The sequence below is a fragment of the Miscanthus floridulus genome, chromosome 10 (assembly GCF_019320115.1).
Source record: "Miscanthus floridulus cultivar M001 chromosome 10, ASM1932011v1, whole genome shotgun sequence".
Classification (NCBI taxonomy): domain Eukaryota; kingdom Viridiplantae; phylum Streptophyta; class Magnoliopsida; order Poales; family Poaceae; genus Miscanthus; species Miscanthus floridulus.
The window spans coordinates 138,781,541-138,801,922 of NC_089589.1; the positions used below are offsets into that span (position 1 = coordinate 138,781,541).

At 47.7% G+C, this 20,382-nt stretch overlaps 1 long non-coding RNA gene across 4 annotated transcripts in view; it reads left to right on the forward strand.

The window, feature by feature from the left end:
- The first annotated feature begins 5,712 nt into the window (after positions 1–5,712).
- The window catches only part of LOC136487350 (uncharacterized), a 32,086-nt gene continuing 17,416 nt past the window's right edge, over positions 5,713–20,382 (forward strand). Inside the window, exons 1-8 of one of the 4 annotated variants that reach the window (XR_010767221.1) lie at positions 5,713–6,166; positions 7,558–7,624; positions 8,105–8,255; positions 8,373–8,449; positions 8,543–8,586; positions 8,681–8,838; positions 11,277–11,357; positions 15,169–16,211. This is a non-coding gene — a long non-coding RNA (uncharacterized lncRNA). Of the gene's footprint in view, positions 6,167–7,557; positions 7,625–8,104; positions 8,256–8,372; positions 8,450–8,542; positions 8,587–8,680; positions 11,358–15,168; positions 16,212–20,382 lie in introns of those variants that run through there. The other 3 variants (XR_010767223.1, XR_010767224.1, XR_010767222.1) reach the window with 3 other exon arrangements.

The following is a 20,382-nucleotide window of genomic DNA, read 5'->3' on the forward strand; positions in this document are numbered from 1 at the left end:
GAAAGCATCGCTATAATGTAGACAATCCCAACTACCACTAAAAGAACTAAAGCTAAAATACATTTCAGGAGCACAAGGATTTCGAGACCAATCTCAACTAAAACAGACAGATCCCCCGATTGTGCAACATCTTTGGGCTTCTTCGGCTGGATCACTGCCTCATTAGCCGCCGTATCTGCCTGTTGTGCACGATATTTTTGCACGAGTTCAACATACTCTTCCTCCCAGTAGAAGCCTGAACATCGTCCACTGCCATCCCACTGAAATTAAAACAAAAAATTAGAACTTTAATCACAACCATCATGAAAATAGGTATAAACTAACCATAATCATTAAATACGATAAAATAACTCACATTGCGATCCGGACACTTGTAGAAGATACGATCCTTGTTGGGACCCTCCTTCTTCACTCGGTACTCCATCACAATCTTCGTCTCATCACAACACTTGCCGCATGGAATGAGAGGGAGGCCCAGCATAAGTCGCTTTAGAAACCCATGAGAGGCCGAGGACCCGAAAGCTGTTGCCATCTACTCTCTATACTCATTTTTTAATACACTATAAATTTCTCATTTTATAAACAAATAAAATTAAGAAACTATAAAATTATCTATACTAGTTGACCTTGCTTACGTTTGGGTATTTCCGCAAATTAACAGAAGAATAGGAGTGTACACACATAACAATCAGTACTAGTTGACCTTGCTTACGTTTGGGTACGGTGATTGATAGACTACTGCGACGATATCGAGACGTGTGAATAAATAACCATCAGTACTAGTTGACCTTGCTTACGTGATCATCTCGGCGAGTATTTCTCCACCGGACGGCACCGTACTTAGCCACGGAAGAGCTCCGATTCTACGAGGAAGGGAACACGGTCTTCCACGACCGTTGCCGCTCTCCCTCGTAGAATCAAAGCTCCTCCTTGACGTCCGTTACCGCTCGGCAGAGAACATGCTCGCCGACATGAACACGGTCCGCTAGTTCAACTAGCTACTTTAACCTTCCTTCATGTAAATATGCAAGCTTAAAGTGATTTTGAGCTCAAATTGCTTACAAATGAAAAAACCCACAATAGAGAACCATATATATATATATAGTGAACAAAATGGGATAAGACAATGATGAAACATGAGAGTACGAAGTTGGTAACCTTTAGAACCGAAGAATCGACGGAGGAATCAAAGAAATCGATGGAGGAATCGAAGAATGGATGGAGAAAGAGCAAGAACACTGCTTAAATTTGAACTTAAGCTCTCAGGCGGGCTCGGGGAGGAAGAAGACGGCCAGCAGGATTTATAGCTCAAAAACATGTTTTAATAAAAACCCATCAGTACTAGTTGACCTTGCTTACGTGATCATCTCGGCGAGCATTTCTCCACCGGACGGCACCGTACTTGGTCAAGGAAGAGCTCCGATTCTACGAGGAAGGGAACACGGTCTTCCATGACTGTTGGCGCTCTCCCTCGTAGAAACAAAGCTCCTCCTTGACGTCCATTACCGCTCGGCAGAGAACATGCTCGCCGAGCTGAACACGGTCCGCAAGTTCAACTAGCTACTTTAACCTTCATTCATGTAAATATGCAAGCTTGAAGTGATTTTGAGCTCAAATTGCTTACAAATGAAAAAAACCCACAATAAAGAACCATATATATATATATATATAGTGAACAAAATGGGATAAGACAATGATGAAACATGAGAGTATGAAGTTGGTAACCTTTAGAACCGAAGAATCGACGGAGGAATCGAAGAAATCGATGGAGGAATCGAAGAATGGATGGAGAAAGAGCAAGAACACTGCTTAAATTTGAACTTAAGCTCTCAGGCGGGCTCGGGGAGGAAGAAGACGGCCAGCAGGATTTATAGCTCAAAAACATGTTTTAATAAAAAACCATCAGTACTAGTTGACCTTGCTTACATGATCATCTCGACGAGCATTTCTCCATCGGACGGCACCGTACTTGGTCAAGGAAGAGCTCCGATTCTATGAGGAAGGGAACACGGTCTTCCACGACCGTTGCCGCTCTCCCTCGTAGAATCAAAGCTCCTCCTTGACGTCCGTTACCGCTCGGCAGAGAACATGCTCGTCGAGCTGAACACGGTCCGTAAGTTCAACTAGCTACTTTAACCTTCCTTCATGTAAATATGCAAGCTTGAAGTGATTTTGAGCTCAAATTGCTTACAAATGAAAAAAAACCCACAATAAAGAACCATATATATATATATATAGTGAACAAAATGGGATAAGACAATGATGAAACATGAGAGTATGAAGTTGGTAACCTTTAGAACCGAAGAATCGACGGAGGAATCAAAGAAATCGATGAAGGAATCGAAGAATGGATGGAGAAAGAGCAAGAACACTGCTTAAATTTGAACTTAAGCTCTCAGGCGGGCTCGGGGAGGAAGAAGACGGCCAGCAGGATTTATAGCTCAAAAACATGTTTTAATAAAAAACCATCAGTACTAGTTGACCTTGCTTACGTGATCATCTCGGCGAGCATTTCTCCACCGGACGGCACCGTACTTGGTCAAGGAAGAGCTTCGATTCTACGAGGAAGGGAACACGGTCTTCTACGACCGTTGCCGCTCTCCCTCGTAGAATCAAAGCTCCTCCTTGACGTCCGTTACCGCTCGGTAGAGAACATGCTCACCGAGCTGAACACGGTCCGCAAGTTCAACTAGCTACTTTAACCTTCCTTCATGTAAATATGCAAGCTTGAAGTGATTTTGAGCTCAAATTACTTACAAATGAAAAAACCCACAATAAAGAATATATATATATAGTGAACAAAATGGGATAAGACAATGATGAAACATGAGAGTATGAAGTTGGTAACCTTTAGAACCGAAGAATCGACGGAGGAATCGAAGAAATCGATGGAGGAATCGAAGAATGGATGGAGAAAGAGCAAGAACACTGCTTAAATTTGAACTTAAGCTCTCAGGCGGGCTCGGAGAGGAAGAAGACGGCCAGCAGGATTTATAGCTAAAAAACATATTTTAATAAATAACCATCCGTACTAGTTGACCTTGCTTACGTGATCATCTCGGCGAGCATTTCTCCACCGAACGGCACCGTACTTGGTCAAGGAAGAGCTCCGATTCTACGAGGAAGGAAACACGGTCTTCCACGACCGTTGCCGCTCTCCCTCATAGAATCAAAGCTCCTCCTTGATGTCCGTTACTGCTCGGCAGAGAACATGATCGCTGAGCTGAACACGGTCCGCAAGTTCAACTAGTACAGATTTTCTATAATTTTCTAACTATTTTCTAAGTTTTTTATTTCATAAAAAGTTAAAATAAAATGTTTAGTCGCGGAGTCCATAGAAATGACCATATTTTGACCTAGCAACGTATTGTCAATTGTCATTGCGTTGCATTGTACCCCGGACCGGACTCCGGACAATAAAATACTATGGTCGATCGATACCGTTCTTTGTCGTACAGTCGCACGGCGACGGCCGACAGACCCGTTCAACCACCAAATCTGTCAGGCCCGGCTGTTCGGGCGTATCGTCAAAAGAGAACGTATTTGCTTTCTATTGCACGGCCTTGCATTGCATCTGTCATACCAGTCGGAGGCACTAGTCCCTATACTCATTTTTAATACACTATAAATTTCTCATTTTATAAACAAATAAAATTAAAAAACTCTAAAATTCTCTATATCTCTAAACAATGAAGTGTGCTATGAATGCTACAAATGAACGGTGAATACTAGTTTTTAATAGCTACTTTAACCTTCCTTCATGTAAATATGCAAGCTTGAAGTGATTTAGAGCTCAAATTGCTTACAAATGAAAAAAACCACAATAAAGAACCATATATATATAGTGAATAAAATGAGATAAGACAATGGTGAAAAATGAGAGTATGAGATTGGTAACCTTTACAACTGAAGAATCGACGGAGGAATCGAAGAAATCGACGGAGGAATCGAAGAATGGATGGAGGAACAATGGAGAGAGAAAGAACACTAGTGCAGTGAGCTTCAAAATGTGCTGAGCTCGGGCTCGGGGAGGAAGAAGGAGACGGCCGATATATAAAGGAGGGACCTTTAGTCTCGGTTGGTGGCTCCAACCGGGACTAAAGGTCCCTCCCAACGGCTCTTGCGGTGGCAGAGACATTTAGTCCCGGTTGGAGCCACCAACCGAGAGTAAAAGTCTACCTTTAGTCCCGGTTGGTGGCTCCAACCGGGATTAAAGGTCCCTGCCACCTCTGTCTGGCGCAGTAGCCGTTGGGGGGGACCTTTAGTCCCGGTTGGAGCCACCAACCAGGACTAAAGGTATCTCTAGTCCCGGACGTAAAAAATACCGGGACTAGAGCTCATTTTGGCCGAGGATCAAATGTCTGTTCTCTATTAGTGAAGTGTAAGACTCTATTCACCTTCATTATTGCTGGTAGCTAGGAGAATAGAGGATTTAGCCCCGTTCGGCTTACCTTATAATCCGCATTATTCAGCTTGTTTTTTTAGCCGGAACAGTGTTTTTCTCTCACAACAATTCAGCCAGAACAGTGTTTTCAGTCAATTCAGTCAAGTTTCAGCAAGCCGAACGGAGCCTTCACAACCAATCAAATTCTCTATGGGCTTGCAATGCAAGAATACACTCACAATGGGAAGGTACGGGTAGAGGGGACACTATGGCATGTCTAGAAGGCGTTTTGTTAAAGGCGTTTTTCTTACTATGCCTTAGTTTCCAAATATATAAGGCATTTTTGTGAAAACGCCACTACAAACATGTTTTCAAAGGCTGATATGAAAAACGCCTTCATTACCCATAGGAATCGGCATTTTGGGAAAAAAAACGCCTTCATTACCTGTAGGAATCGGCGGCGTTCTGCAAAAACGCCTTATTTGCTATCTCTAACAATGAGAACCCAAATATAAAACTCATTTTATGTTTGGGTAGTGCGACAATGGTTTCAATATCTATTTTTTATCTTCTTCAATAATAAGAACCAAAAGTGAATTAAATAGGTCTTCAGGAGAGAGGATACTCAAATTTAGATTGTGTCTTCCCTCGCACTCAAAATAGGTTTCCTATATAGATACTCTGTTGGAGGCCGATACAGTACTATCGGAGACCTATTTTGTGTTTAGGTGTTCTTATGGATCACTCGTTGGAGACAGACTTAGACCTGATATCTCTGATCTTGTGTGTGTGCAACTAAAATACGTGTACGGCTTTCGTCCACACAATCTTTCACCGCACGCCCCGAGTTTCTGCGCGCTTCGAGTTTACTCGGCATCGACTGGTGGGCCCCGCTCGGTCGCCGTGTCCGGTGCGCCCTCCCTCCTTCCCTCCCTCACATTCTTCGAGATTTTTTCCTGTGTGCCATTATAAAAGATCGCAATCCTCTGTGTGCCACCACTACTCCAACTTTTTCGTGTCCTCCATGCCACTTCCGTCAGTTTAGGCTCTAACGCGGTCAAACTGCAGGTGTGAAAAGACGAAAATGCCCTTAAGTCTACATATGTTATTAATTTTTTTAGCATCTTAACGACTTCAAATGAAAAAACTCAAAACTAGAAAGTTGTAGATCTCGTCGAGATTTATAATTTTTATATAAATATATTTTCATTTAATTCCGTAAAAAAATATGATTTGATATAATTAATATATCTTAGAAAAATCATCATATTCGGTTTGTTCGATTTGTTTTTTTTCGACAAGTCTCACATTCTTTTCATCCCTCGCTGTCTCGCATCTCTTCCGCCGCCCACCTCCTCCCACGCGTCCTTTCCCAACGGCGGTCGACCCTCTCCCCTAGGTGCGGCGACGACGGCCCAAGCGGCCCCAGCCACCCGGTCGGCGGCGACGCGCTCGGCGGCGGTGCGCACGGCCCCTCTCTCCTAGCTGGCGGCGGTGCGCTCGGCTCTCTCCCTCCGAGCCGGCCGCGTTGGGCCCCCTCCCTCCGACGGCAGCGGCGCGCATGGCTCTCTCTCCCTATAGAGTGGCGGCGTCGGGCCCTTCCTCCCAGCCAGCAACGGCACGCTCGGCCAGCCCCTCCCGACAGGTGGTGGCGGCCCAATCTGTCGGCAGGCCGCGGCTCCGACGACCGATCGAGTGCGTGCTGCAGTGGATCAATCATCCTCATCCACCTCCTGGAGTTCACCTGCAGAACCATCCAATGCGCAGACCCATATATGCAAGGTGAGTTTATTGACCTGCTTCATAACATTTATGTCCTGCCAGTGGATCTGCTCTCGATTCCATCTAGCTTGATATTATGGTTTGGATTAAGATGGCAGTGACACATTGGCATCACAAGGTATTAGTGGATCTGCTCCCTCACTTCGTTTACTCAGTTAACAAATCAATTTGCTGACGTTTTGCAGAGTAATGCCGTAAAGGCAGTCACCATTGTTCATTCAGTCACTAAATTCCCCAATTTCAGTTTATTTCATTACAGATTATTCTGTGCCTCCAGTGATTTAGTCCATTGAGTAGAGGGCATGGGCTAAATGTCGCTAACTATGACATGTTTTGCTCTCTTAGTCAGTTGTGAAGGAAGATATATAGATACATAGTTGAGACATATAATGGACACACGTTGATCTTCTGTTGTTCGTATAAGAGCTAATGATTGAGGAATGGGAGCATCTAGATTGTGATTTCCTTTGATTATTCTGAAGTTAGCTAATCCAGTAAGCGAGTCCTGGTAATGGCTTTGTGATGGACCAATACAAGTTGGTAACAAACCTTAGAATATACTCAGCAAACCAGCAAGGACTCAACAATTTCTCATTGAATCAACCTCTAAAATTACCTATAGGCTTTGCTGGAGAGTAATCATATGTTGCAAAGGGTGCAAATGGTAATCCCTACTCTCCATACTGTTCTTGCTCAAAGTTTTGGCTTCTTCTCAACTAGTTATAAAATTACAAATAACTAACCAACCATTAGTGCTTGAAAAAAAAAATCAACTAGGGTAGAAAGATCCCCTAATTTCGTTCTTAAGAAGACTGCAGCACACTTAGCACTTGTTTATTTACATCTACTTTACAGCCCTATGATTTCAAGTAACTACTACTTGTGATAATCACTTGAATACGATACTTGAAATTACACCTGATTTCCCTATGATTTCAGGTGAAATAGTTAGTAATCAGTATGGCTTCTCATAGTAAAACATATATGCTGATTTAAAGAATGCAGTGCTCTTTGTCTCCATCACTTGCCAGTGTTTTACACTACAGATTAATCTGATTCCCTATGGTCTACATTTTTTTCTCTTGAACCAGTTCTTGTCATTTCTAGGCACACATTATCATCACGGAAATAGTTTCATTTTTATACTTTGTAGTAGTATCTATCTCAGCGTCGTATGGCAACTTGCCTTGATTCTCAGGGCCTTACCTTATCTAACACAACTTGAGTGTTAAGCTGATCTTTTGAAAGTTACATCTCAGGTGGTTGCGTTGCTGCTTGGTCTGCATGTATATTTGTGATATACCTTCACTGTTTTGGGAATTTTGAGCTCTTCCCAATCCCACCAGTGCACTCTATCTTTTACAGCTCTCTTGTATTCTTGAATTTGACAGAGCTTGCATAGGAAATCCTGGGAAATCAGGTGCTGGAGTCATAATTCGACGGTTAGATGGATCTGTGGTATGTACACCAGTCTTAGCTTAGCTGTTTTATTTTTTCTTCAATTATCATGCCTAGCTGTTTATTGTGTTCCCCCCTCTAGTGAAGATTGCTCTACTACATAAACCTGACAGTGGGCTGAGATCCACACTGAACCCACACCTGTCTAGACGTGCATGCGTTAATTAATTAGCCCACCCCAGTCCAATCCCTCGTGTACAGAAACCAGCCCACACGACCATATTGATATTGCAGCCCGCACTGCACCAAATCATTGACCAAATTGTGCAGATCTGTAAGCTACATCTTGAAAGTCAGTTTGGTTTTTGTTCTGCCATATGAGACATGCAATTAATGGTGGATTCTCTTTAGTTTTTTTTTGTTATGTTGTGGACTAAGTCAACCTAACAGTACGAGTTCATTACATACTTGCCTTACTGTTATTAAATTATAACTGCCCTTTTTCTGCTCTGAAATCTTTTTGCTTCAAATTTTATTAAGGGGATTCTTCCTCACATGATCTCTTTTCTGATCATCCATTGATGGATGACGAGGGCACTGAACAATAAGGAATGACGATGCTGCTCTGACAGTTGCGATTAAAAGGCAGGCTATGCAGGATTTGGCCAGCAGCAGCTCAGTTACTGATCAGGTTAGTACAGACAACCTTGCTGTTCATCCATGCTAGTACGTTTTTGGTGCACACTGTTGCCTTTGATTTTTATGCGATCTCTATGTTATATTGATTTGTCTTGACAAAACAAAACAGGCATGCCAGTATATGGGAGGACGAGAGCTGAGCGAATTTTGCTTCTTGAAGATGGAAAACCAGATGCTCCATGAAGAGTGAGCCTAATAATCTTGCTTTGGTTTAATTTCATCCTATAGTGTTTTTGGCAAAGTGTTTATTACCTTTGTTTTGCATTGTTATTTCTGTAGATGCCTCGCAGTTTGAGATGGCAGAGAAGGAGCTACTACTCAAGGTAAAATTCTCTGCCCACCTGGTGTGGTCGTTATGATCATTAGCACATATAAGAGTGGATCTTGATCCTGATCTTGTGTGACTGTGTCGAACAGGAACAGAATCTGCGGCTCGAAATTGGGAAGGTGCGGGAGCAATACAAGAGCCTACTGGATGAACACCTTTTGGTTTCAACTGTGCCAGCACAGTGTTAGGTGTCGCTTCAATTCGCAAGTCACCAGGCGCGCGGTTTGCCATTGAACCAATTAATAAGGTATTGGAGGATCTACATGTAACTGTGTCTGAATGGGTTCTAGGCTCCTGGTTGCTTATTGTTTTTATGTCGTGCAAAATTATTAGGAATTTGTTGCTGATCCTTTCAAAATTATTCTTTCCAGTACTCATCTGCTGGTAGTGACTCAACATATATAGTTAGTTGGATTGACACATACATATGTATATAGCTGTGATATGAACATGTCAGGCTTTTATCTCTCTTAAAGGGAGCAAGAAGCGTCATTAGGAGCAATGATTTCAAGTCGTCCGATTAATTGCGATTAATCGCGATTAATCGTCCTAATCGGTCCTGGGTGCTCGATTAGGGACCTCGACCTGATTAGCTCGATTAGGGGCCTGGTCGTCCGACTAATCGTCACCTAATCGCGATTAGTCGTCCGATTAGGGGTGGGACGACTAGTTTTGGCTGTTTTTTTTTTGCTGCCGCCCGCGGGCCACTGGGCGAGCGCGCCAGAGCGCGAAAACGCAGCTGCGTGAGCGCGCGCGCGCGGGGTCACGGGCGCGCGCGAGCGTGGGAGGGATAAGGGGTTTTGGCTGGTAGCGACAAAAATTTCACGGGAAATTAACAGCCGCCGCCGGCCCTGTGCTCGCGACTCGCGAGTCGCGCCCGCCCTCTGCTCCGCCGGTGGCCGGCGCCCCTGCAGCCTGCTCCTGCCGGCGGCCCTCTGCTCCGGCGGTCCCGCCCGCCCTCTGCTCCCGCGGTGGCCAGCCGCCCAGCCCTCTGCATCCTGCTCCCGCCGGCGGCCATCTGCGCAAGTCCGCTCGCCCTCTGCTCCGCGGTGGCTGGCCATCTGCGGCTCTGCGCCCGCCCGCCCTCTGTTCCTGCAGGTGCCTGGTCGCTCAGCCCTCTGCTCAGGTGTCTGCTCCCGCCGCCTGCCATCTCCTCCCGCCGCCCTCTGCTCCAGTAGGTGGCCGGCCCTCTGCTGATCTATTCCCGCCGCAGCTGCCTCCCTGCCGTTCAGGTCCTTCCCTCATCCCCTGCTCCTCTGCCCTCTCATCTCTACTCCTCTGATTTGGATGCTTCATGTTCTCTCAGGGGTCAGGGGCTCAGAGTTAGAGCTGCATTCCTCTGATTTGAAGGCCTGAAGGTGCCGGCCCTCTGCTCGTTGGTGATGAGCTGCTCTGACGACTGTATGTCCATTTTCCCTCCCCATCTGCTCTCCTGACCTACATGGCTGCATCCTCTCTGGCTCTGCTAGTAATGCTGCTAACTATCAGCCTTGTGCTTGTACAGCTGTGGAGCGACGACGTGCAAACGTGGAAGTGATAATGCCGATGCCTGACCTTGACGGAGGTGTTCTACATTCATCATCTGGGTCAGGTGCAGCTGCCACGGCTTCCTCAGCTAGTCCAGATGTTGCAACACTAGTTGAGAGGGCTATTGCAAAGCTACCTCCAGAGCTTGCTGCCCAAGCTGTTGACACCAAGAGGAAGGCAAAATCACAAGATCCAGGATGGAAGTATGGGTGGTGGCCAGATGCTTCGAAGAAGATTTTGTGCAGTGCATATTTTGCAAAAAGATTGTCCCCTCTGGAATAAAAAGATTCAAGCAGCACCTTGCCGGGGGGTATGGAGATGCAGTTGGATGTCCTAGTGCTCCAGAAGTAGTTAAGAAGGAGATGGCTGATTACCTGAAAAAGAACTCAAGAACTATTCTAGCTTTGAATCCTACATTAGGTGAAGATGAAGAGCAACAATATGATGCTACTGCTGCAGAAGAACCAGCAGCTGTACCAGAACCAAGCTCTGGAACAAAAGTCAAGCAAAAGAAGAGGATTGCTCAGGCTGCCATCTCTTCTTTCACTGTCACTGCTGCACCAAAACCAGCCACTCAAAAAATGTCCAGATCAGTGAGCTCAATGTGGATGATGCTATTGGTGCAACTCAGGGTCTAGAGGGCCGTAACTTGCCTAGGGCTGCTGCTGCTCGTACTGCTATTCCTGCCCCTGTGAGGCATACTTATGCTAGGAAGCGTCCAAGGAACACAGTGGCTCAAGATCTTGATGAAATAGATGATGAAGAACAAGATCAGCAAGTAGAATCTGATTCAGCAACACCTATGGATGAGGATGAAGAATCTGCACCACCACCAACAGCAACTGCAGATGGACATGGAGGCTTCCATTTCAATGATGATTTGCTTTATTAGATGGCTACTAGTTGCCTACTTTTGTTGGACTATTGTGTGTTGATGTTTGCGACTTTGTGTTGAACACTTTTGCTTATCTGTACTAAACTAATTTGCTTATCTGTACTAAACTAATTTGGTTATGTAATATGCTGCCCGTGTGGCTGCCATGGTCTGCTAAATGCTAGATATTTGCTACTGCAGCAGTGCTGCTATTGATATGTGTCAATAACTCAAGATCAAGACTACATTAGTGTTGCTAATTATGGTGTTCTTTGGTATTGCAGGCTTCCAGCAACAAGTCAGCAAAGGAATGGAGTTTGGGATAGTTGGACAGTGAAGAAAAGGCAAGAAAACAACTCCCACAAGTAAGTCACTTGCTAAACACTAATGTAGTCTTGATGCTTGCTATATTGTGTACACTATATAGTACATATAGGTATATATATAGTATGTATATGTCCTGATGCATAGGACGATTATATGGACGACCAGGGTTGACTAGGCTCGACTAATCGGCCTGGTCGACGACTAATCACGATTAGTCGCCTGGTCGGTCCTATAGCGACTAGGTTCGACTAGACGACCTGAAAACATTGATTAGGAGTGAGGACCTAAACATGAGGACCGAGGAACATCATTTGGAGATGAATATATTTTTCTACCTTATTGTGTCTAGTTACAAATATAACCAGGGACGAAGCTAGGAAAAAATTTAGGAGGGGCTAAACAACGGCAATTAGTAAGAAAAGAGGTTCAGCAAATCTCAGCCCCTCCTACCTGTACATCTACAGCTGAAATTTCAGACGGCGGCTCTACGGGGCTTCGCTTGCTCGTGAGCGGTAGGGGGGGCTGGAGCCCCCCTAGCCCCACCGCTGGCTCCGTGCCTGAATATAACTATGTGTGTCTGATAGAATTAAATGCTGGATATAGTGTAACGTGTGCTCTCATTGGTTCATTCTTGAATGGATTGTGTCGATTTTATATTTCTAGCAGTTCCATATGGATAGCTTGATTTTGGAGGCATTTCTAATAATGCCTCCATTAATGTTTGAAGGCGTTCTACAGAACGCCTCTAAATAGTATTTTAGGCAGTCAGAAAATACCTTTAAATGTTGATATTAAAAGGCATTTTGGAAAAACGCCTCAAAAGACCTTTTACTTCCATGTTTTAGACGGCGTTTTAATAAATGCCTCAAAAGGTCTTTGAGGGCGTTTTGACCATTTTTGGAGGCATTTGTAAACGCCTCCTATAATGGGACATGCTGTAGTGGGATGTCTTATTAGCTCATCACTCGTACAATTTCTTGTTGGGAATGTGCTGAATCTTTAGCCAATTCCTGTGTCCCCTCTCCTTACAGGACGTCCTAAGCTTGCCGACGTCGACCAAAGTGATCTCCTGAAGAGAAGGAGGCAGCGTGGGAAGGAGCTCGATATTTCTGCAACTCCGGATGACCAGTTTCTGGAGCGACCTAAGGCCCTTCTCCATGTTATCAGGCAAGGAGTCCCAGCCGCACGAAACAATGCGGAGCAAACGGAGATGGATGAAGAACTCACTGCCTTGGGGAATGGATACCAATCCTCTGCACTCGCAGAGCTCAAGCTTGTCAAGGTGCTTCGGGGCGTCTGAATGCTGATGGTTCAGCATCCAGCTAGGATACATTGAACCGCAGTACCACCAGATACACAGCTGCACAAGATGCTCCGGCGGGCAAAGGCCCTCGAGCACCTCTGCCTCGACGTCTGGATGGTTGCCGTATATTTTTTCGTTGAAGTCCAGCACCAGTACATTGAGCCGCTTCTTGCGGGGTAGCTGGGCTTCTAGGGCTTCCTCTTTGCCTCCGACAGTTCCAAGACCAGATATTCTCAGGGTGCCTCCAAGACTGTTAAGGTATTTGAGCTGCTTTAGCTCGTAGCCTGGTTCTTTCCCTACTCTGAAGTGCGGCATTGTTTGGAGTTGTGTCAGCCTGCCAATGTTGGGAAGGTTCAAGCTTGGATAGCAGTGCCGCAGATGGATGAGATCAGCCACATCTTCAGCACAGGATAATCTGAGGTCAGGAACATCCAGGATCTGCATGTGGTAAAGCTTGCTGAATGTGCTTGGGATAATCAGGTTCACATAGTTGGGGGAACGAAACCGAAAATAACGTAGATGCTTCAACTGATCAATACATGATGGGACCGAGAACGATAGCTTATTATGGTATCCTCTTACTCTGATGATCAGGACACGCAGTTTCCTCAGTCTCATGAGCATACTTTCAAAAACAACTTGGTTACTCAAGTCATTATACCCAGTGTGTTTAAAAGGTGGTGCTGTCAGCATTTTAGACATGCTCCCGTCCAACTCCTCAAGGATCAGGGTGCGAAGATTTGCCAAGTCCAGAATCCTCTCTATGATCCCTGCTCTGTCGTAGGTCTCAACGAATAGATGGTGGACCTCTGCCGGGATTTCTTTTGGCAAGCCATTATTCACATCAATTCTGAAGAAGTCACTTCCGGCAACCCTTTCCATCAACTCATGCAGCAGATCATGAATTGTGAATTGCTCAGTACCAATAACCGTTCTGTGCATTTGCAGGAACGAGAATGTCAGCAACTCGTCAAAGTATCGGTTGCCTAATGCTTCCATGTCCTCCGTTGCACCACTGGTCTTTACAAACCCTTGTGCTATCCACAGGTGAACCAACATGTCCCGTTTCAACATGTATCCTCTAGGAAACGTGCTGCAGTATTCAAAGCATCGCCTAATGTCTGTGCCGAGCTGCTGGTAGCTCCACCACAGCGCTCCCATGGTCTCATTCAGAACATCAAGGTTTGCTGTTCTTTCCCAGAAATCCAAGCTTTTGTTCCTTTGAAGCCTTTTTGCCACTGTTACTGCTGCCATAGGTGATCTGTGGAGCTTTTCCACTATCCTTCTCCCAATTCTTTCATACTCAACATCATAACCAACTGAGCCTGCTTGTATAGCATGATGCATGAACAGTGATAAGTAGTGGTCCTCTCCCAAATCTGGTATTGGAATTTGCTCCTGAGCACCTAGGGCTGCAGCTGCATCTTTTGTTTGAGCTGTCACCAGGATTCTGCTTCCACGCTGACCAGCATTGATGGCGTCAAGAAAAATGTGCCACTCCTTCTGATTCCCATAATGGACCCATAGATCATCCAACACCAACAAGAAGCATCTGCCTTTCAAATTTCCCTTCAACTCCTTGCATAAACTTTTAAGACCTTTGGTACCGGATGGCCGGCTTCGAGAAATCTGTTCCAGCATATCACGAAATATATCATCCAGTCTGCATGTCTTCGACACATGAATGAACATGACCAGATTGAAATGGTTTCCTTCGGCCTCTTCATAGTCACAGACGTATTGCGCTAGGGTACTCTTCCCAGACCCTGCAATGCCATATATGCCGACCACAGAATAACATTTACTTGTACTTGAGCTAGCTGCTTCAGCATTTGGTCCCTTTCGAAGCAAACAACATATATGCTTACGCTCCTTCTCTCGGCCAAATACATTCCGTTCAATGCTTCTGTACAAGTCTTCAATATCCTTCTGTATGCTGATGCTTTCCTTGTCAGTATGCTTGACAGAAAGCTTGTTGCTGTTACTATGTTGATTCAACAGATGTGATTTCTTCGAGCAATTGGCAATATATTCTAGGTCCTCTATTCTTTCCCTCAAGCTCTTTTTATCGATAGTTAGCAGGAAAGAATCTTCTGCGCTGCCATCCTTCTGCAAGAAGAAATTATCAAATCACTATATATCCTAGCCATGTTTGTAACGTTTCAGGGGAAATGGTCTAACACAAATATTGTTAGTTTATTCTATAATGTTTTCAGTTGAACAATATTTGAATATGGCAACTATTGTACACACTTTGAAACCAAATCGTGTAAATGTAATCAACTAGAATTAGAAGAACTCACCAATGAAGAAACTATTGGTGTTGAAGAATAAAACTGTTTAAATGTGGTAGATCCATCGCTAAGCTTCGAGGCCAGCTTATATAATAGAATTATATTTGCTTAGAAGGCAAGGAGCCGCTTTTCTAGAGACTAGCAAACATGATCATGTGTTGAGCATGATCGGTATAGGCCTAATTCAAACCTTTAATTGCCGGAGGGTGCAACCGATTAATGATCGGGTGAATCTTATGTTTGATTACTAAGGTCGGCACGATTGGACCTAGGAAATGGAGCTGGAGCTCGATGTTTCGGCAGTGATGTCCCGTAAGGCAGCTCTGCTGATGAAAAGCACAAGTCAATCCTTCTCTCTGCCATCACTACGCACAAGATCTACAACCCCTTCATGCTTCCTGTTCCTAAAATTTTTGCAGGGATAGTTGTAGATATGTTTGTTTATCATAAGGCCTTGTTTGGATGCATGTGTATCCACCTCAATCTACATGTGTTAGAGTGAAATGGAATAGAATTTAGTTTAAATTCACTTCAATCCACATCAACACATGTGGATTGAGATAAATATATGCGCATCCAAACGAGGCCTAAATATTACAAATCTCGTAGTGATTTGGTATGAGTTTTTGCAGTTAGGTCCACGAAGGTTGGTGTTGAAGGGGAAACCGCTTCACCAACCTGATGCAATTTGTGCCTAACTTTAGTGGAATAAATGAGACTTGTTGGTTCTGCTGGTGTGTTGCCACCAGCAGAGCCCCTGCACTTGATGTTCTCTCTGTTTTTGTGATACAGCACACACTGAGCCAAGTGTGGCGACCCCCCAAGGACACCTTGGCATAGTAATGGACATGTCATGGTGATGTCCATGGCCAAATATAGTTGCACGTCAAATTTGGCTCGCGAAGGACACATTTTGGCGTCGGGCGATGTCCCCATGGACACACAACCAGAAAACACAAGTGTAGAGATACATCTTTAGAGGTAAGAATACACAGGGAGGCACCAAAGTGGCCAGAGGCTCCAAGGTGGGGTCGGCCGAACCCACCATGGTCCTTTGGGCCTACCAGTCAGGATCCACTCCATTCTAACATACTCCTTGACTGGATGGCCATGCCTTCTCCCTTTCTTTTGATGCATTTCTTTTACATTTGATTATTTCACTTCAAAATAAAATTAAAATATATATATACTTCTTTTGGTTCACCATCCATACTCTTGTCTGCAATTGAATGAATCTTGTATATGCTCTCATTCTTCCTTTTTCTACGCTAGTATGCTTTGATGTGGTTGAATTGATCGATCGTACCTCCATAGGCTTTTTAAATTAAGCATGGTGCTTAGGTCAAAATAGCCCGCCTTAATCAAATAAGACATGATGTCAAGTTTGATTATTGAATCAAAACATACTTGTACAGAATGTGGTTGTACATATGGACTAAACCCTTTGACGAGATCCTAACATATGGGTATGTTAAGCCTCATGATCTATGGTTCCCGACCGAAGGGACCCCCTGGCCGATCCCCCCAGGATCGTCCGGGGGCTCGAGGGCTATATCCATTGGGTACGCTCGCGCGCACCCTTAGACTAAGGAACTTGCCCGAGCCTAAGCACGCCAAGCCCTCTGCTCAGGGCTCGAGGGCTTGCCTGAGCCTCAAGCTCCCGATCGACGGGAAACCTGAGCCCGGCCCTCGGCTCCTGCCCGGCCTACAGCGCCAGCCAAGGCCCGGGCACAAGGCGACACGCCCCGAGCCACCAAGGCTCGGGGGCTCCTCGACGCAGCACTTTGGGCGCGGCCTTGCCCACGGGGCGTGACAAAAAAAGAAAAGCTTTCCCTCGGCCTCCAGGGGCTCGGGGGCTCCCAGGCCCGTGCGTTAGCCCCTGGAGCCGACCTCCTTCGCCACCAAGAAGATTCCAGAAGGAGTGTCAGAACAGAGCAGCCGGACGGCGTCCAGGGCTTCTTCGGCTCCATGACATCGCCACGGTCCACAGAGCGCCATTGCAATACCCTCTTGGACTCCGGCGCATGTAGACCATAGGCTCAACCCCCCAAACCGCCATGTACGTGACCTATCTCGATATATAAGGGATAAGGTCGGATCCTAGGGAAGAGTATCCCAGAGGAGTACGATCCCAGACAGATCATTCCATTCCTCACCATCCATTCGCTCCTACTCAACACCGAGAGCAAAGCAACCGAGAGAGGGGCACCGAGAGCTCCTCCACCGCATCCGTCGTATTCCTCCTCTCTGACGAGGGAAAGGCTCTACCATCGGTGAGCCAACCTCAGGATTAGCACCGAGCTAACCCCCTACCAAATCTCTCTTTCTCCTATACATTGTGTTGTAATCCCTCGATTTTGGGTGCTCTTGAGTATAAGGATCATCAGCTGCTGGACGCAGGGCATCGATCGGCCCGAACCAGGATAAACCATTGCGTTCTCTCTGTGATTCTTATGTTCTTGAGTCCACCTGATCCATCGCAGACATGTACTCTGACACCAACTCGAACAACAATGCTTGCTGTGGTTCTGACCCCGCGACAGCTGGCGCGCCTGGTAGGGGGCAGCGTCAAGTGCGATTCAGGCTCTACGGTGGCCAGAGCCACGCGCCTCGTCGCTGGAGCAAGCGGCGACGCCCCCAGACGACGGTGTCCGCTTTCTCGGCGAGTTCTTCATCATAGTCGGCGCCTTCGCTCCGGGCCAAGTCCTCAACTTTAGGAGCCTAGCCTACATTACCGACTGCTACGTTGAGCTTCGTTCGCTCGATGGGGCTACGCCGGCGGGCAGCGAGCTCCCGGCATCGCCCCTCCGTCGGGCCTCCTAGGAGCAGATCTCGAGGTCCTCCCAGTAGATCTGGCGTGGTCTGGGTTCACACCCCACCGTGTCGGACCAACGCCAGATGTTCTACATGCTAGCCAACGTCCATCACCAGATCACCATCGGCGAGGTGCTCCCGCCACCTGACCGCTTCTGGTACTACCTCCCGGACCTGCCTTTCGAGATCCAGAATGCGGCGGCATCATTCCAGCTGGAGCTGGAGCACCTCGTCAGCCGCGAGGCGCCATGAAGCGCCATCCTCTCTGGCGCCATGGGGGCCGACGTCCCCTCGCTGCGCACCTTCCTCAAGATCCTCTCGAGGAACGTCCTAGAGTACGACTTCGACGGCATTGACTGCTACACCCCACCGCGTACGCGCTACTACGCCAGCGGTGAAGTCCCCGCCGAGAAGGCACCAGGGCTCACGCCGCCGAACCAGGGCCCCATAGCCCCACGAGCTGCCTACGAGAAGGTGGTGACCTGCTTGCGGGCTTGGTAAGGGGACCTGGTGGTCGCCGAGGCAGAACTCGAACCCCAAAGGCGAAGGCTTGCACAATATCGAGCCACGTGGGCCCTGGCGATGGCAACAAAGCCTCCTCAGGAGCCTTGGGTACTTCTCGACGACAGAAAAGGAGGCCAAGACAACGGCGGCGTTCGATTGGCTAAGCCCCACGAATGCGCCCGGTGTCACCTAGCGGCTGCGGCGGCACGGCACACCCCTCCATCCAGGCGCTTGAACCCCCAGAAGGGACCGACTCGATCGAGGAAGGTACTAGACCTTCCCCGTGAAGGAAGACCATGGCCAAACCCACCGCCCAGGGGCCTGGAACTCAAGCTGGGCTACGTAACGCCCGTCCTCCGCCTCGACAAAGCGCCTCGCAAGGAAATGCAAAGCTATGTAACTTTCCCTATTCTTTTTCTGTTCCCGTACCTTACATTTTTTAGTTGAATATTTGGTTCACTTTTTGATTGCCGTGAATCCCCCTCCTTTTGGTAAGCATGGAGCACCGCGAGGTCCGCCTCGCCGGCGTCGCCTACCTGACCTTCTAACTCCGATCTATTTGTGCCCCTAGACTCCCCGAGCTAGCGCTAATGCCTGTGTGCCACCAAGAGGGCACGACCCCAGGCCAATTACGGCATAACCAAGGCTCGCGAGGGAAAGTGGATCCCAAATACCGACCGGAAAGGAGGTCGAGCGTGCCCAAGAAGCAGAAAAAAGACAGGGGCGGTAAAGAAACGGCAAACACACGAACTAAATATTTACAACAAAAAGAAAAATATTAAATTGTTCTAGGGACAACACCCCGCAAACCAACCACATGACACGTACTAGCTGAACTATCTTCTCTCACAGGGACAGGAGAGGTGCCGGGCGCGCCCGTCGCTCTTCAGCGATCCGGCGAGGGGTCACGAAGGATCTCGTCCAGGGGCGCAATCGCTAGGACGGTGTTGGCGGCGTTCTCCAGGCAGGGCATCAGGAATGCCAAATCAACGGGATTGATGTTTCTGGGGAAGCCTCCCGCCACCTCGCGGACATTCACCACGCCTGGGAACCGGAAGTGGACTACGGCCAGCGCCGAAGTCGCCACCTGCTCGACGCCATCCACCATGGTTTCTCGGAAGCGCTCCAGCGCAGCGTGGAGCCGCGCATTCACCTCCGCTGCGTTGTCGCGCACCCCCTGGGGAAGTGGGCATGGCAGGCGCCTAGGGCAGCGATTCAGAGCTCCCTCGTCTCCACGCCGCAGGCATCAAGGTAGGCCCGTAGCCTGCCTGCCTCCTCCTGAAGCCCTCGGAGTTGCTCTTCCAGACGACGAGCTTCCTCTCTCGAGCCTGCACTAGCAAAAGTTTGAGACATCAAAACTGCGTGGGAACGTGGCCCGAAGTTCACTGCCTGTGGGGAGCAAAGATGGAGAAAGGGAATGACCCGTACCTTCGAGATCCTCCCTCAAACAGGCTACCTCTGTCTGTGTCGTGTCATGCACGCTCTCCACCGCTGTTGCTGCCACCCGCTCCTCTTTGGCCTCCCTCCGGGCATCTTCCGTGGCCCCGATGGCGTCGTCCCGCTCCTTCCGCAGCGCCTCGATCGTCGCCGCAGAAGGCATAAGTGGGGCCCCACAAGAGGGCACCCCCGACAATGGGGCGCGTCGATCCGATCCGGCCACCGATGGGGAAGGTGGCAGTAAGTGAACCCGACGTCAAGGAGGCTCACTGGCGCTCATGGAAACGACCTCGACAACTGTCCTCCCGGGGAATCCACTACGCACGACGCAAACACCGGAGTCAAGAACGGTAACGGGAGCAGTGAGAAGCAAAAAATGATCCTTACCTATCCTGCCGGGCGGGACTCCTCTAGTGCCTCCGCAACCCTCCGCCGGCCACCACCGTGCGCGCCGCCGGAGCCAGAGCCAAAGCCGCTGTCAGAGGTGCGTTGAATGCCAGCACCGGCGTGTCCACTGACCCTGTTGGAGGCGCGGCCATCCACACCCGCTCCACCACAGAAGGTGGAGAGGGGGGCTCCGAGATCATCCCGGTGAACAGATGGCCCACAGGAGGGGGGTGCTCAACGTTGAAATGGACAGGGCCGACGCCTGCCCCCGGGTAGTCCGCACCGACAGCCCCGATCATCAGCACCCTGAGCAACTCCTCCAAT